Genomic DNA, 13,755 nt, shown 5'->3' with positions numbered 1-13,755 from the left:
CGGCCCATATCAGACTCCTTAAATGTCCGTGAATCATTTGCACGACCAAAAGCTCCAATGTCCACAGCGATAAACCTGCAGTCCGCACCTGCAATTGCCATCAGCACGGTGGAAAAGTATTTTTTATAATTAAAAAAAAGAGATCCACTTCTTGAAGGCTTGGTAATCCTAATGTGCTTCCCGTCCACGGCTCCAATACAGTTAGGGAAAGAACACACTTGTTCAAATTTTTGGGCGTTGGCAAGCCAGATTTCTCTTGTAGGGATGGGTAAAAATTCCTCCCGGAGGTTGTCCCACAATGCGCGGCAAGTGTCGGCAATAATAATAATAATAATAATTTTTATTTATATAGCGCCAACATATTCCGCAGCGCTTTACAAATTATAGAGGGGACTTGTACATGCAATAGACATTACAGCATAACAGAAATACAGTTCAAAACAGATACCAAGAGGAGTGAGGGCCCTGCTCGTAAGCTTACAAACTATGAGGAAAAGGGGAGACACGAGAGGTGGATGGTAACAATTGCTATAGTTATTCGGACCAGCCATAGTGTAAGGCTTGGGTGTTCATGTAAAGCTGCATGAACCAGTTAATTAATTTTTTTTTTTTTTTTAATATAGGCCACACAGGGATCGTTAGGTTAATGCATTGAGGCGGTAGGCCAGTCTGAACAAATGAGTTTTTAGGGCACGCTTAAAACTGTGGGGATTGGGGATTAATCGTATTATCCTAGGTAGTGCATTCCAAAGAATCGGCGCAGCACGTGTAAAGTCTTGGAGACGGGAGTGGGAGGTTCTGATTATTGAGGATGCTAACCTGAGGTCATCAGCGGAGCGGAGGGCACGGGTAGGGTGGTAGACTGAGACCAGAGAGGAGATGTAGGGTGGTGCTGAGCCATGGAGTGCTTTGTGGATGAGGGTAGTAGTTTTGTACTGGATTCTTGAGTGGATGGGTAACCAGTGTAATGACTGGCACAAGGTAGAGGCATCGGTGTAACGGTTGGTGAGGAATATGATCCTGGCAGCAGCATTCAGGACAGATTGGAGCGGGGAGAGTTTGGTAAGAGGGAGGCCGATTAGTAGAGAGTTACAATAGTCCAGACGAGAATGAATAAGTGAAACAGTAAGAGTTTTTGCAGAGTCGAAAGTAAGAAAAGGGCGAATTCTAGAAATGTTTTTGAGATGCAGGTAAGAAGAGCGAGCCAGTGATCGGATGTGGGGGGTGAATGAAAGGTCAGAATCAAGGATGACCCCAAGGCAGCGGGCATGTTGCTTTGGAGTAATGGTGGAACCGCAAACGGAGATGGCAATGTCAGGCAAAGGTAGGTTAGTAGAGGGAGAAAACACGAGGAGTTCAGTTTTTGACAGGTTTAGTTTCAGATAGAGGGAGGACATGATGCTAGAGACAGCGGTAAGACAATCACTGGTGTTTTCTAATAAGGCAGGCGTGAGATCAGGAGAAGAAGTGTATAGTTGGGTGTCGTCAGCATAGAGATGGTACTGGAAGCCAAATCTACTGATTGTTTGTCCAATAGGGGCAGTATACAAAGAGAAGAGGAGGGGGCCTAGGACTGATCCTTGAGGAACCCCAACAGTAAGGGGAAGGTGAGAGGAGGAGGAACCAGCGAAACATACAGTGAAGGATCGGTCAGAGAGATAGGAGGAGAACCAGGAGAGAACGGTGTCCTTGAGGCCGATGGAGCGGAGCATAGTGAGGAGGAGCTGATGATCCACAGTATCAAATGCTGCAGAGAGATCCAAGAGGATTAGCATGGAGTAGTGACCATTAGATTTAGCTGTTAGTAGGTCATTAGAGACTTTAGTGAGGGCAGTTTCAGTAGAGTGTAAAGAGCGGAAACCAGATTGAAGAGGGTCGAGAAGAGAGTTATCTGAGAGATAGCGGGTAAGACGGGAGTGGACCAGGCGTTCGAGGAGTTTAGAGATGAAGGGAAGATTAGAGACAGGTCTATAATTAGCGGCACAGTTTTGGTCGAGGGATGGTTTTTTAAGTAATGGATGTATGATGGCATGCTTAAATGAGGAGGGAAAAATACCGGAAGTGAGGGAAAGGTTGAATATTTTAGTTAGGTGAGAGGTGACAGCCGGGGAAAGGGACTGGAGGAAATGTGACGGAATGGGGTCACTGGTGCAAGTGGTCGGGCGAGAAGATGCAAGGAGCCTGCTTACTTCTTCTTCTGTAACTGGTTCAAAGTCAGAGAGTGAACTAGATGCAGTGGGGGAGGGAGGACAGTGCATGGTATGAAGAGATTGGGAGATGATTTCCTGTCGAATATGGTCAATTTTTTCTTTGAAGTAATTGGCCAGATTGTCAGCACGGAGATCCGTGGTTGGGGCCTGCGCTCTTGGGTTGAGTAGGGACTGGAACGTGTCAAAGAGACGTTTAGGGTTATTGGACAGGGAGGTGATGAGGGTGTTGAAGTAGGTTTGTTTGGAGAGGTGAAGGGCAGAATTGTATGTCTTTAGCATGAACTTATAATGGATGAAATCTTCGGGTAGATTAGATTTTCTCCACAGACGTTCTGCGCACCTGGAGCACCGCTGCAGGAAACGTGTTTGCAGCGTGTGCCACGGTTGTTGCCGTCTGTGCCGAGTTGTTTTATGTATAGGAGGAGCAGCTTCATCCAGGGCACTTTGCAGGGTTTCATTGTAATGCTTCAGAGCAGAATCAGGACATGAGATGGAGGAGATTGGGGCCAATGAGGACTGCAAGTTCTTCATAAGTTCCTGGGTGTTAATGGCCTGTATGTTTCTATAAGTGTGGAAAGTGGGGGTGACCTGAGCGGGATGGCAGTTCTTGATAGAGAATGAAAGAAGGTGGTGGTCAGAGAGTGGGAGAGGGGAGTTTGTGAAATCATCCACTGAGCAAAGCCGGGAGAAGACCAAGTCAAGGGAGTTTCCATCTTCATGTGTTGGCGAGTTAGTATGCTGCGAGAGGCCGAAAGAGGAGGTTAGAGCCAAAAGGTGAGAAGCAGATGGGGAGAGGGGAGAGGCAATAGGGATGTTGAAATCACCCATGATAAGGGTGGGGGTGTCACAGGAAAGAAAGTGTGGAAGCCAGGTGGCAAAATGATCCAGGAACTGATGAGAGGGGCCGGGAGGACGATACACCACCACCACTCGCATGGAGAAGGGGACGTAGAGTCTGACCACATGGACCTCAAAGGAAGGGAAGACAAGTGAGGGTACTTGGGGGATAACTTGGAAAGTACATTTTGGTGAAAGGAGCAGACCAACGCCTCCACCTGCTCTGTTGTCCGATCTTGGGGTATGAGAAAAGTGTAGTGCACCATATGAAAGGGCAATAATCCCAGACAGTGTGGAGACTCCAATCCGAAACTGGAAATGCAGTGATCTCAATGTCTCTCCGATAGCCAGGAAACTGACAAGATAAATAAATAAATATAATTAATTAAATTGGTATGAAAGAATTTTTCATTTTTAATTACAATCCCCCACCCCACAAAAACAAAACACGTTACTTTAAAAAATGGCAAGAACATATAAATCCTTCACATTCCATTACGTACCGTAGAGTCACCAGCAGACGTTCCTCAGGGGAAATCGATTTACGGAGCTGCGTGTCCTGCCTGGAAATGGTTCCTTCCACCAGACGCAGCAGATATCGGAAGCTGTCTTTTGACATCCTGGTGTATTCGAAGTATTTATCCTGGTTCTCATTTAATTCGCCAAACAGACAATGGTAGGCTCCACGACTCTCTCGGACTTCCACTATAGGGTGTAGCCAAAAACGCCGACTCCTCCGTAGTTTGTCTCTTCTCCTCTGTTCATGACAGGCAAAAGCATAAGCTATAGCAAGGGCTAATTCCAGCTGAAAAGTGAGGTAGATACTCTCCATGGGACGATCCATGTTGATGCTCTATGGTTGGAAATAATGTATGCCGGGGTATATTCATTGGTGGTGTTATCTAGTGTCTAGACACTAAATTGTGTTTAAAGATCTAATCAGTGTTTGACAACGCATGCGTCGTAAAACGCTGCGTTTTTTGTAAAAACGCAACAAAAACGCACCAAAAACGCTGCGTTTTACGACGCATCCGTCCGACGCTTGCGTCAAAAAAGGTGCGTTTTTGCGTGCGTTTCCAAAGCGTCGTGCGTTGCGTCGGCGACGCTGCGTCGTATGACGCTAATGTGAACGTAGCCTTAGTTCTTGTTCCTGGAACTGCAGAATCGCTTTTGAAATTTGTCACTCATACCGTGAAATTGCCAAGGTCTTTCCCCCTAATCCAGATGCCTCACAGCCGTCACTCATGGCCTGGCGTGCAGAGGCCATGATTGATGGCTGTGGTGCGTCTGGATTAGGGGAAAAGAGCTACCCCCGTGGCGTTTTCACGGTATGAGGGACAAATTTCAAAAGCGAATATTGCAGCAGTGCCAGGGACCCAAACTAAAAGAGCCATCTTGTCAGAATGCAGTATTACTGCTGCGCAAGGTGGCTCTTTTAGTTACAAACGCCTTTGCCAGGTTCCCTTTAATGGACAGAGTACCCCTGATAAACCATGGTGTTCGAGTCACCCCACAAAGTATCGGCAGTGCCAAGGTATGTTAGCCTGTGGTGTTTTTTACTGCAGCAAAAGGAACAAAGAGGGGAAAAAAATTGACTTGCTTTATTTCTATTAGAACGGGTGAAAAAAAATGCCATAAGCCTTGACATGCTGCAGATTTAGAAAACTACAAGGATTTAAAAAAAAAAAAAAAAAAAAGCGTGCAGGAGTTTTTCACATCTCTTTTTTATTGGTACTGTAAAATGAAGTGTTTTTGAAGAGAAACAAAGAAAAATCTGTGTGAATAATATACTACCAATAGTGTAGCTACCGGGCCCCGTGCTCTGAGGGGGCCCACGCGGAGTAAGGCTAGTTACCTTCTACAGATAGCAGGGAGAATCGATCTCCCTGCTCTGCCACATGGCTGCTATGGGGCCCAGTGCTAGCAGTGGACCCCCCATCAGTCATCGCTTTCAAATGCATCAGTTAGATGCCAGTACAGCTGACTGCATTGATGAGTCACATTCCCTCTCCCATCATCCCCCTCTCAGCGTCTGACATCCCTGATGCAGACACTGACAGCGGGCACGATGGCACTACTCGGCGCCCGCTGTCAAGAGATGTACGACAGGTCAGAGCAGTGGAGGAAGCAAGAGGAAGAGAGGAGTGTATTGTATTTTTTCATGGAGGTGCATTATACTATAGAGGCCTAAGGGGGTACATTATATTAGAGTCTGCCTGTGGGGGTCTGCATTATATCACATTCTGCATAGGGAGGGCTGCATTATCTATCTATCTATATATATAATTGCCTAAGGGTTTTTCTGTCTGTCTGTCTGTCCTGGAAATCCCGCGTCTGATTGGTCGAGGCCGCCAGGCCTCGACCAATCAGCGACGGGCACAGTATCGACGTAGAAATCCCGCGTCTCTGATTGGTCGAGGCCGCCGCAATCAGCGACGGGCACAGCGACGATGATGTCAAAGGACGTAGAAATCCCACGTTTCTGATTCAGCGACGGGCACAGTATCGACGTAGATGTAATAATGGTTGCCATGGCGACGATGATGTCATAAAGGTTGCCTCAACCAATCAGCGACGGGCACAATCTGCCGCGAATTCTGGAATCATCATTGTCCATATACTACGGGGACATATTCTAGAATACCCGATGCGTTAGAATCGGGCCACAATCTAGTATATATATAATTGTCTAAGGGTTTTTCTGTCTGTCTGTCATGGAAATCCTGCGTCTCTGATTGGTCGAAGCCTGGATATTGCTAATTCTACGTGTGGATGTCAAAGCTACTAGCAGGGAGGTTTTAAGATATATAATTTTTAGCGGGGCTTCTAACAGGGGTTCAAAGGGAGCCTTAGTTAACGCAGTAAGGACTAAATTCAAGTCCCAGGGTGGAGTAGTATGAAGGGAAATAGGACTGGATCTACTTGAAGCCTTAGTAAACTTTGCTACCCAACGGTTCCCGGCCAGGTCAAGGTTGTACAGGGCCCATAGTGCTGCAACCTAAACTTTTAAAAAAGGTACTTGTGGACAGACCCTGCTCCAAACCCTTGTGTAAAAATTCTAAGATTTTGTTTAGTGGAACTTCCCCGACTAGATTGGCACCCGAGACCACAATAATTTTTTTTCAAATCCTCCCATACCCGGTAGTTACCGGTTTCCTACTTTGTAGTTAAGTGGGGACTAAGTTTGGAGAGAAACCAATATTGCTTAGAAGAGTCCACTCAAGTTCCAAGCTGTCATATGCATGTTCTCTACCCGCGGATGAGCCACTGGCCCATGGGACAACAGATCCGGGATGTCCGGGAGAACCCAAGGGTCTGAGATGGACATCATCCTCAGCCATGAAAACCAAGTCCTCCTCGACCAGAAAGGGGCTATTACGATCACTCTCGCATTGTCCTTCCAAATTTTCCTCAGCACTAAGGGATCAGCGCTATTGGCAGGAAGGCGTAGGCTAGATGGTAATCCCATGGTATCGTAAAGGCGTCTAGAGCAACTGAGCTCCCCAAGGGGTCAATTGAGCAGAAAACCTCTGTTTTCCGATTTCGGCGGTTTGCAAACAGGTCTATTTCTGGCCAACCCCAATGTTATGCAATCTGATTGAATACTGTCTGGATTAGCTCCCACTCCCCTTCTCTCAGTCGTGTTCGACTTAGGAAATCTGCCATCCGATTTTCTGTGCCCTTTATGTGGAGTGCTGCCAACAAGCCTTAGTTGGCCTCCGCTAGATGAAAGATGGACTTTGTTACGGACTTTGTTACGTCCATCAGAGACCAAGACCTGGTGCCCCCCTGGTGGTTCAGATATGCTACCACCACTCGTCCAAGAATACCCTTACATAGTGGGATTGAAGGGAGCCTAGAAAGTGAACGAGGGCGAGTTTTACCGCTAACAGTTCTTTCATGTTTGGCAAAGCGAACTTTTGTTCCTCTGATAAAGGACCCTGGGTTATCTGATCTCCTAGGTGCGCTCCGCACCCCTGGGGCTTGCGTCCGTGGTTAGGGTTTGGGATATTGGCCATACCCCGGGAATGCCTCTGGCTAAATTGTTCGAATCCGCCCACCATGCTAGAGAACGGGCCGTTCCTGACAAGATGTTTATCCGCCCTTCTAAATTTCCACCAAGAGATGTTCCTGCTAATATTTCCCATTGTAAATCTCGGGTATGGGCTTGAACCCACTGGAATACAAGCTGTCATTGATCCCAGCAGTGACATTGCCTTCCGCAAGGTGGTGACAGCGGAGTCTCTCATACATTATGTCAGCTGTATCATGTTCTGAATTTTTCCCTGTGGAAGACGACATTCTTGTTTGTTTGAGTCTAGGATTATTCCCAAGTACTCTTGCACCTATTATTCAGGGCTTGGATAAATTTAATAGCCATCCCAGACTCGTCAGAGACCTCATAACTTTGTCTAGCTGTTCTTTGGAGTGATGAGAGGAATCGCCTATTACAAGGAGCTAGTCCAGATATGAAACCATCAGAATGTTTTGTTCTCTTATGTGGGCCATAACTTCCACCATTATTTTGGTAAATACCCTCAGGGTAATGGGCAGGCAGAATGGGAGGGCCCTGAACTGGTAATGTTTTAATTTCCCCTGAATTTTGACTTCCACTCTGAGATGGTCCTTGTGCATGGGTGCATGGTAGTACCCGTCCCTCAAGTCTAACACAGCCATGAAACAGGACGGAAAAAGCATTCTCACAGATGATTTTATTGTTTCCATTTTGAAGTGTTGGGTTTCCAGAAACTTGTTAAATTTTTTTTAAATTTATAATTGTCCTGTATGACCCATCTGGTTTCTTCCCTAGGAAAAGAGGGGAATAAAACCCTTTGCCTCTTTCTTGGGAGAGGACTTCTTGGAGCACGTGCTTTTCCATGAGACCTAGAATTTCTTTCTGAAGGGCTAATTGTTTGTCTTTTGCTGCCCTTTGTGGAGTTACTATGAAGGAAGGGGGTGGGGGAGAATGAAATTTTAGCTTTAGACTTATTTTTATTATATCCAGGATCCACATACTTCTGGATATTTTTTTCCCAGGCTGGGAGAAAGTAAGCTAGCCTTCCTCCGACCTAGAGAACCCCTTCATTGGGGTTGTTTTTTGTTATCGGAGGGCCTATTGAACATGAACCCCTTGCTTCTGTTTCTTTTATCCTCCCATCCATCCTTGTGGCCTTTTGGGGGTTTTCTCCTCATGAACCTTCTGTTCAGAAAGGGCCGTCTGTAGGACTAGCTGGGGAACCCAGGAAAAGATTTCTTATCTCCGGCTTTGTCCAAAATATTGTCTAGCGTAGGTCCAAACAGGAACTCACCTCGCAGGGAATGGACCATAATTTTGATTTTGTCTGCAGGACCCCTGGCCAGCACTTGAGCCATAGGGCTTGCTTTGCATCATTCGAAAAGGAAGCAGACCTGGCCGTTAACCTGACCGAGTCCGTCGATGCATCTGCTAGAAATACTGCTGCCCCTCATTACAGGGACCGAATCTAGAATGGTTTCTCTAGGGACTCTCTTTCAATTGTGACTCTAAAGGTACCTTCACACTAAATGACGCTGCAGCGATCCAGACAACAATCCGGATCGCTGCAGCGTCGGTTTGGTCGCTGGAGAGCTGTCACACAGACCGCTCTCCAGCGACCAACGATGCCGGTAACCAGGGTAAACATCGGGTTACTAAGCGCAGGGCCGCGCTTAGTAACCCGATGTTTACCCTGGTTACCATCCTAAAAGTAAAAAAAACAAACGCTACATACTTACCTACCGCTGTCTGTCCTCCGGCGCTGTGCTTCTCTGCTCTGGCTGTGAGCGCCGGGCAGCCGGAAAGCAGAGCGGTGACGTCACCGCTCTGCTTTCCGGCCGCTGTGCTCACAGCCAGAGCAGAGAAGCTGAGCGCCGGGGACAGACAGCGGTAGGTAAGTATGTAGCGTTTGTTTTTTTTTTACTTTTAGGATGGTAACCAGGGTAAACATCGGGTTACTAAGCGTGGCCCTGCGCTTAGTAACCCGATGTTTACCCTGGTTACCAGCGAAGACATCGCTGAATCGGTGTTACACACGCCGATTCAGCGATGTCAGCGGGAGAGCCAGCGACCAAAGAAAGGTCTGGCCCTCTAGCCCCGACCATCGACATCACAGCAGGATTCTGATCGCTGCTGCGTGTCAAACTAAACGATATCGCTAGCGAGGACGCTGCAACGTCACGGATTGCTAGCGATATCGTTTAGTGTGAAGGTACCTTAAGTGGTCTAGCCATATAATTAAGGCCCTAGCTGTGCATGTGGCGGCTATAGCTGGTTTTAAACCCCCCCCCCCCAGCGGCCTCCCAGGGGCCCTTTAGAAAAGCCTCTGCCTTTTTATCCATGGGGTCCTTCAATGTCCCCATGGCTTTAAAAAATAAAAAGAAAAACCAGGGCAAGTTTCTTTGAGGCTTTTGCTATCGCCACATCCAGCTTTGGCACTATTTCCCAAAAAGAGCATACTGGGTCATCGAAGGGGTACTTTCTCATTGGGGTTAGAAGACAGTTTTTTTCCCCGGTCTCTTCCACTTCCTTTCAATTAGGGACTGGATTTTTTCATTTACTGGGAATGCTCTCCGCTTTTTTTGTTCTAGCCCACTAAACAAAGTCTTGGGACTGTTTTCTTGGGTTGTGAGGCTACTAGTCCCATGGTTGTCCTGACAACTTTAACAATGGCGCCTGTCTCTTCAATCAGTAAGCAGCTGCGACCCCCTTCTGAGGAAGGGAAGATGACGAATTGCTTGAATCTGACAAGTCGCTCTCCGCCTCACTAGCACTTGATTCAGGGGACCTGTGCTTGGATCTACGTTTTTTCCTTGAGCCCTTAAGGCCTTTGAGGGCATCTTCTACCTGATTTTTGATTAGCGTTCTCAGGTCTGATGCAAACTTTGGAGGCTCTTCAAAGATAGTTTGTGCTATGAAGGTAGTACAGAGCCTTTTTTCCCCCACGTGGTGGGTAGCTCTTCTGTGCAGATCGCACACGTCCTATGTTTGGACTTTGCTACACATTTCTTCCCCTAAAAGACAACAGACCCTAGTTCAAGGGTGGACTTTCATGAAGTTCACTTACCCAACTGTAGATAGCGGCTTTGGCCCATCTCCACAGATGGGTCCACTTTTTGTCTGGTGGTTCTGCTGGAGCCCCTGCTGCACTTAGATCCCAAATGGCTGCCACCACTGCATTGCTGGGAAAAAGCCCTTCACTGCCGCTGTGGGTGCTGGCGTTGCTGCTGTTCGCACTGCTGCTGCGGATGTTGCCCATGTTGAGGGGACTGAACTCGCAGGACCTGCCCTTCTGGCTGCTCCTGATCACTCATGGTGCCTCAAAGCGCTGTTTCCCATGGATTTGCACGTTTAAATTCTCTTCCGACCCCTCCCCTTGCTTCCGACGACGCAGTGTGTCAGAATCACTGGATTTCCCAGTGATGCACAGCGCTAATCGCGTCATTGTTCCCACACATGCGCACTACTTATTTCCCCAGGAGTGCCATGCGGTTGCTTGCATCATAGGGGGCGCCGGATCGCGCGTGCGCACAGCCCCCAGCGGCCTCCCAGGCATCACACCGCCAGCACATTCCTCGTGGAGAGTCCGGAGGTGTTCCAATATAAGGTGACCACAGTTCCCTCCTCGCGCCTGCTATCTGCCGAGGACGGTGCGGTTGCATTCCAATGCGGCGCCCGCAGTTTCCTAGCCTCCAGCACACTTTCCCCTGGTGAAACTGGCGATGCCCTCTGATTTTTATTTATCTTTGTTACCATATTCACTATATGGTAAAACAGGATTTTTGGTTGCTTACCCTAAAATCTGTTTCTTGAAGCCTCCATTGGGGGACACAGGAACCATGTGTGTATGCTGCTGCCACTAGGAGGCTGACACTATGCAAATAAAAAAGTTAGCTCCTCCTCTGCAGTGTACACCCCACCGACTGGCATTATACTCTTCAGTTAGTGAGAAAGCAGTAGGAGACAATGAAACAAGGTTGAAAAACCATAAACATAAACTTGAGAACTGTAACTCGAGAACAGACATAGAACAGATAACAACAGAAAACATTGGGAGGGAGCTGTGTCCCCCAATGGAGGCTTCAAGAAACAGATTTTACGGTAAGCAACCAAAAATCCTGTTTTCTTTATCGCCTCTCATTGGGGGACACAGGAACCATGGGACGTCCCAAAGCAGTCCCAAGGGCGGGAAAAACAGACTTCCATCAGGTCAGAGGACTCACCACTGCCGCCTGCAGGATCCTTCTGCCTAGGCTGGCGTCCGCCGATGCATAGGTATGGACCTTGTAAAATTTGGCGAACGTGTGGATGGAAGACCAAGTTGCCGCTTTGCAAAGCTGTAGGGCGGAAGCCCTGTGGTGCACCGCCCAGGAGGCGCCGACTGCCCGGGTAGAGTGAGCCTTAATCCCAGGAGGGGGCACTCTGTTCTTGACCCGGTAAGCCTCCAAAATTGCCATTCTGATCCATCGAGCAATAGTCGCTTTAGAAGCCGGCTGGCCTCTGCGCGTGCCATCAGGAATGACGAAAAAGGAATCCGTCTTCCGGAAAGAGGATGTTCTATCCAGATAAATCCTCACTGCCCTGACGAGGTCTAGCTTGTTCAACGATCGCTCCAGAGGATGAGTCGGAGCTGGACAAAAGGAAGGTAGAACGATGTCCTCGTTGAGGTGGAAGGTGGAAACCACCTTAGGAAGAAAAGAAGGTGGGGGTCGGAAGACCACCTTGTCATGGTGAATGACCAAAAACGGAGGGCGGCAAGACAGTGCCGCCAGCTCGGAAACGCGGCGAATGGACGTGATGGCCACAAGAAAAGCCACCTTCCAAGATAAAACTGATAGAGGAATCTCCCTAAGAGGTTCAAAGGGAGAAACCTTTAAAACGTCCAGTACCAGGTTTAGGTCCCATGCCTCCACAGGGGCCCTGTACGGCGGGACGGCGTGGGCTACCCCCTGAAAGAAGGTCTTAACCTGTGGCCGAGAGGCCAAGGTCTTCTGAAAGAGGATGGAAAGCGCCGAGACCTGACCCTTCAGGGAACTAAGAGCCAGGCCCGAATCCAGCCCTGCCTGAAGGAAGGCCAAAAGAGAAGGCAGGGAAAAAACCATAGGCGGAACGCGGTTGGACTCGCACCAACGGAAGTAGGCCTTCCAGGTGCGGTAGTAGATCCTGGAAGAAGAAGGCTTCCGAGCCTGAATCATGGTGTGAATCACCCGGTCCGAAAGGCCGGACGCTCTTAGAACCGCGGTCTCAACAGCCACGCCGTTAAACTGAGCGACCGAGAATTCGGGTGGCAGATCGGACCCTGGGACAGCAGATCGGGCCTGTCTGGAAGGCGCCAGGGAGCGTCCGCGAGAAGGTTGACGAGCTCCGCGAACCAAGCTCTCCTGGGCCAATCCGGGGCGATCAGAATGACCGGCACCCCTTCCGCTTTGATCTTCTTCAAAAGTTTGGGAAGTAATGGAAGGGGTGGGAACAGGTAGGGCAGCTCGAACTGTGACCAAGGAATGGCCAGAGCATCGACGCCCACTGCGAGAGGATCGCGGGACCTGGAGACGAACTGCGGAACCTTCCTGTTGATTCGAGACGCCGTGAGATCCACATCCGGAGTTCCCCATCGAAGACAAATCTGATGGAAGACCTCCGGATGCAAGGACCATTCCCCTGCCGCGAGACCCTCGCGGCTGAGGAAGTCGGCGGCCCAGTTTTCCACGCCGGGGATATGCACCGCGGATATCACCGGAACCATTGCCTCTGCCCAAAGGAGGATCTTGGATACCTCGGCAAGGGCCAAGGAGCTCCGAGTCCCCCCCTGATGGTTGACATATGCCACAGCCGTGGCGTTGTCCGTCTGGACCCGGACTGGAAGGCTCCTGAGGATCCTTTCCCAATGGCGGAGGGACAGAAAGATGGCCGGAATTTCGAGGACGTTGATCGGCAGAGAAGACTCCTGCGGCGACCAACGGCCCTGAACCGTCAGGTGGCGAAAAACCGCACCCCAGCCGATCAGGCTGGCGTCCGTTGTCACCACCTGCCAGTGAACCGGAAGGAAGGACCTGCCCTGGGAGATGAGAGGTGACGTCAGCCACCAGTTGAGAGACCGCTTGACCCGAAAGGAGAGTCTGATCGGCCGATCCAGGGAGACCGACCTGTCCCACTGAGACAGAATGGCTTGCTGAAGGGGTCGAGAATGGAATTGTGCGAAGGGAATCGCTTCCAAGGTAGCTACCATCCTCCCCAGAACCTTCATGGCCGATCGGAGGGAGGGAGGCCGAGGACCCTGGAGCAAGCGTATGTCCCGACAAAGGGTGGATCTCTTGTCTTTGGGAAGGAAGACTCTGGACTGATGAGTGTCGAAAAGCATACCCAGAAAGATGATGCGCTGAGAAGGAATAAGGCAGGACTTTTTCCGGTTGACCAGCCACCCGAAACGGGATAACGTGTCGAGAACAATGGACAGGCTTTCGTGGGCCTGAGCAAAGGACGGAGCCTTGATGAGGATGTCGTCGAGGTATGGAAACAGAACCAAGCCTCTGACTCTTAAGATGGCCATCAGCGCCGCCATGATTTTCGTGAACACCCTTGGCGCGGTTGCGAGGCCGAACGGCAGGGCGACGAACTGAAAATGATCTTGTTGAACTGCGAAGCGCAGGAAACGGTGATGTCCGGGAAATATCGGAACATGTAGGTAGGCGTCCT

The sequence above is a fragment of the Ranitomeya imitator genome, chromosome 6 (assembly GCF_032444005.1).
Source record: "Ranitomeya imitator isolate aRanImi1 chromosome 6, aRanImi1.pri, whole genome shotgun sequence".
Lineage (NCBI taxonomy): Eukaryota > Metazoa > Chordata > Amphibia > Anura > Dendrobatidae > Ranitomeya > Ranitomeya imitator.
The sequence above is the reverse complement of the archived record's forward strand: the minus strand, read 5'-3'. Positions refer to the sequence as shown.